The sequence below is a fragment of the Otolemur garnettii genome, unplaced genomic scaffold (assembly GCF_000181295.1).
Source record: "Otolemur garnettii isolate 467f Iridium unplaced genomic scaffold, OtoGar3 scaffold00022, whole genome shotgun sequence".
Taxonomy (NCBI): domain Eukaryota; kingdom Metazoa; phylum Chordata; class Mammalia; order Primates; family Galagidae; genus Otolemur; species Otolemur garnettii.
The window spans coordinates 3,309,562-3,314,347 of record NW_003852417.1 but is presented as its reverse complement, the minus strand read 5'-3'; positions in this window follow the sequence as shown (position 1 = coordinate 3,314,347).

The following is a 4,786-nucleotide window of genomic DNA, read 5'->3' as shown; positions in this document are numbered from 1 at the left end:
CAACAGTGATCAAGAGGGGAGCCCTCCATAGTGCCAGGTGCCATTTAGTGCTGCTTGCCATAGGGTCATAAGAAGTTTTATTCTTCCTTTGGATAAAGGCACTTAACTAACACAGATGGCCATCCTACTTGCCAGGGAAATTATTTTTTTAGAGTCAGAGTCTCACTTTATCTCTCTCAGTAGAGTGCCATGGCATCACAGCTCACAACAACCTCCAGCTCTTGGGCGATTCTCTTGCCTCAGCCTCCCGAGTAGCTGGGACTACAGGCACCCACCACAATGCCCAGCTATTTTTTTGTTGCAGTATGCCTGGGGCTGTGTTCAAACCCACCACCCTCAGTATATGGGTCCAGCACCCTACTCACTGAGCCACAGATGCCTCCCAGTTACCAGGTAAATTCAAGATGAACAAAGATGATTTTACTGTGAAAATGGTAATGTTAAGGTCTCCTCCAAGAGGGCAAGCTATGACCACCAAGAACAAGTGCAGATCAGGCCAACTAGTCCTGTACAGTGATGTCCTAGAATGTCTGATGAATTGCTCTGCATCTAAACAAATAGGCTTTCAGGATTTCTGAGAACATTTTCCAGTGCTCAGCCATCTGTATCAAAAATCTACACCTGAAGACCCCCCACCTGGTTTGGCTCCAGCCAACATCCTGCTGCACCAAGAACATCCTCCTTGGCCGGTACGTGAAAGGCACGGCTCCCTCTGTCACCCTGCCAGCCTCCCACCCGCTACCTACTCCTGTGCCCTCAACACCTGCCCTGCCCCCCAAACTGTCATCAGGGCTACCATCTTCTCAGTCCACCTCTCCCCCACCTCTTCACACCAATAAAGGCTGCTGCTGGACTAGACTTAGTCCCCCGAAACTCTTTCAGATTGACCCAAAGACCCTCAGAGTATGTCATAGATTCTGTGTGTTGTATAAAAGAGTGACATTACTAGTATAAGCAGGACCGTAAAAAAAAAAAAAAAAAAAATATATATATATATATATATATAGTGACATTTCTTTCTGTCCTAGTCTGGCTTAATGTTTATTCAATAATATGACCCTTTTTTTCCCCCTCCCTCCCTCCCTCCCTTCCTTCCTTTTTGAGACAGAGCTTCAAGCTATAGCCCTGGGTACAGTGCTATGGCATCTCACTCACAGCAACCTCCAACTCCTGGGCTTAAGCGATTCTCTTGCATCAGCCTCCCAAGTAGCTGGGACTACAGGCACCCGCCACAGCACCCGGCTATTTTTTGGTTGTAGTTGTCATTGTTGTTTGGCGGGCCCCCGCTGGATTTGAACCCACCAGCTCTGGTGTACATGGCCGGCGCATTAGCTGCTTGAGCTACATGTGCTGAGCCCATTTTCTTTCTTTTTTACATTTGTAGGGAGGGTTTTCTAGGCCATCAAAAGATCTTATTTTGAGGCTTGGCGCCCATAGCTCAGTGGTTAGGATGCCAGCCACAAGCACCAGGGCTGGTGGGTTCGAACCCAGCCCAGGTCAGCTAAACAACAATGGCAACAACAACAAAATAGCTGGACGTTGTGGCGGTCACCCATAGTCCCAAGTACTTGGGAGGCTGAGGCAAGAGAATCTTGTAAGCCCAAGAGTTTGAGGTTGCTGTGAGCTGTGACACCACAACATTCTATCGAGGGTGACACAGTGAAACTCTGTCTCAAAATATATATATATTTTTTTGCTTGGGTGCAATGGTTCATGCCTGTAATCCTACCAATCTGGGAGGCTGAGGCAGGACAATTGCTTGAGCTTGGGAGTTTAAGACCAGCTTGAGCAAGAGCAAGACCTCATCTCTACTAAAAAGAAAAATTAGCTAGGCATTTGGCAGGCACCTATAGTCCCAGCTACTAGGGAGGCTGAGGCAGGAGGATTGCTTGGATCCAGGAGTTTGAGGTTGTTGTGAGCTAGGCTGAAGCTGGCACACTCTAGCCTGGGGCAACAGAGGTGAGACTCTGTCTCAAAAAAAAAAAAAAAAGAAAAGAAAAGAAAAAAGAAGAATGAGCTTGGAAGCTTTCCCCCCTGTTTCTCCAGACAAGAGCCTTCTGCTTTATGATGCCTTAAGCAGAGAGCCCAGCCATGCTGTGCCAGGTTCCTGGACTATAGAACTGTGAGCTAGTAAATTGGTGTTGCACTGCAAGAGAAAACTAATCCAGTCAAAAATGGTACTTTTTTAAGGTACGGAAAACTCCTCTGTGGGTTTTGGGCAAACCTAAATGACGATTCACAGGAATAGGGTGATGGGCGGGCATGGTATGCCAGGCTGAGAAGGCCTTGGCTGTTTCTCAGGCATTTTGGTACTCCAAGGAAACTCAGATTCCTCAAACAGATAAGGGTCCAAGAGGCAAGAAGGAAGCCATGAGATGAGTATGGTCTGGAGTCTGGAGGACAGAAAAATAATTTTTGGTGATCACTTAGAGTAGGACCTTCCTTTTCTGTTCATTCATTCAAAAACATCTACAGTGGCTCGGCGCCTATAGCTCAACCGGCTAAGGCGCCAGCCACGTACACCTAAGGTGGCGGGTTTGAATCCCCAGCCCGGACCCGCCAAACAACAATGACGGCTGCAACCAAAAAATAGCCGGGCGTTGTGGCCGGCGCCTGTGGTCCCAGCTACTTGGGAGGCGGAGGCAGGAGACTCGCTTGAGCCCAGGAGTTGGAGGTTGCTGTGAGCTGTAATGCCACGGCACTCTACCTAGGGGGACAGCTTGAGGATCTGTCTCAAAAAAAAAAAACCATCTACAGTGTGTTGTCTTAGCATTGCATATGTAACAGACTATCACAAGGGGCTTACGTTCTAGAGCAGCACAGAGGAATCAGTATAGAAACACAGAAGTGTCAAAGAGCAAGATCGTTTCAAATAATAAGTGTAATGAAGACAACGTTGCACTTGATGGAGGGGAAGGGCTGCTGTGGGTCACAGAAAGCATTGCTGGGGTGGGAGAGGACATTTCAGCTGGGATCTGGGTAGTGCAAAGTAGCCAGCCAGGAAAAGCTGGGGTCCCAGCATTCTGCACAGAGAAAACAGCCAGTGCAAAGGTCCCGAGGCAGGAAAAGCAAGAAACTGGTGTGACTTGGTTTTTTCAGTTCCTAAAGAGAGTGCTCCAAGATTAGGTGAGAAAGACAGGCTGAAGCCAGGTCATGTAGGATCCTGTCAGCAACACAGAGGAATTTAGAATTAAATGTGGGTGCCCTGGCTTTTAAGCAGGGGAATGATAACATCTGACGTGCTATTTTTAAAAGATCGCTCTGAGGGCTGAAGGGACAGCTCACTGCAGGAGGGGAGGATAAAGAAGTAGGAGACCAGGTCAGGAGGCACCTGGGCAGTGGAGGGTGGGGCTCAGACCAGAGGGGAGCCACTGCGCTGTAGAAATGCAGAAAATCTGCATGGGAGATAAAGCAGGTAAGACTTTCTGGTAAATCTGATTTGAGGGTGAACGATGTTGTGGAGGATGGTCCTATTTAATGAGACAAAGACCAGACATGATGAGATACCAAGAGTTCTCTTAAGGGTTAAATTGGGAAATCTACTCGCCATGCTATGTGGGGAGAAAATGAAGATGCAGCGTCTGGAGGAAACAGATAGGCTCCACAGGCTTGGCAATGCAGTCAGTAAAAACCTAACTGGGCACAGGGTCAACAGGCTTGCTGGGTCCCCTGGCTCTGGCAAAGTTGATGGGGCTCTTTCCTGATGCCCAGACTAGATGACTGTTCCTAACCACATTTGGGTCCCACTTCCTTTAGGAGTCTGTGAATTCTGCATCTGTTCGCAGGAAAATGCACACATTCATTTTTCATCAATTCTGGGGGACTTTAGGAATCCTTGAAGCCAATCCATGGAGTCCTAGCCTGCAGTCTCCAGCTATGCACGCTGAACTAGGAGGGTCTACAACAAAATCATCATTGTCGAAAGCCTAGAGTGTGTGTTAGTGGACATGTGTCACCTTTGCCCAGCATATGAATCCTCCCTCGTCCTAAGAATTGAAGAGGGACTCTTGGGGCAGAAGCTGAGAACACCAGGTTCTCTCCTCTCAGCCTCCTGAGGAGCTTGGGTTTGTGACCCAGATGTGGCCAGTCAGAGATGTACTGTGCATTCTGAAATGGGAGTAAGTCCCTTCTGGAGGTGGGGGCTGCAGGAGGCAGACCAGGTTTAAGGGGCAGCAAACTGTGGGATCTGGGTTCTCTGGTGATGGCAGCGGTGTCCTCAAGGGGTAGATTTAGATATGGGTCTGGCAGCTGCCCAGCCTAGTTTGTTTCTGCTGAATTTCAGAGCTGGCCTGTCTACTTTTTTTTTTTTTTTTGGCCAGGGTCAGGTTTGAACCCACCACCTCCGGTATATGAGGCCAGGGCCTTACTCCTTTGAGCCATAGGTGCTGCCCTGGACTGTCTACTTTCCAGAGGGCTCACTATCCCTGTGAGGCACTTGACATCCTTTCTATAAATTCCTTTTCCATTTATTTATTTATTTTGAGATGGAGTCTCACTATGTTGCCCTCAGTAGAGTGCTATGGTGTCACAGCTCACAGCAACCTCAAACTCTTGGGCTTAGCAATTCTCTTGCTTCAGCTTCCCAAGTAGCTAGGACTACAGGCACCTACCACAATGCCCAGATATTTTTTTTGTTGTAGTTGTCGTTGTTTTAGCTGGCCGGGGCCAGGTTTGAACCCTCCACCCTCAGTGTATGTGGCTGGCACTGTAACCACTGTGCTACAGGCGCTGAGCCTCCTTTTCCTTTTAAATTGGCCAGAGTCTGGCTGTTGTTTGCAACTAAGAG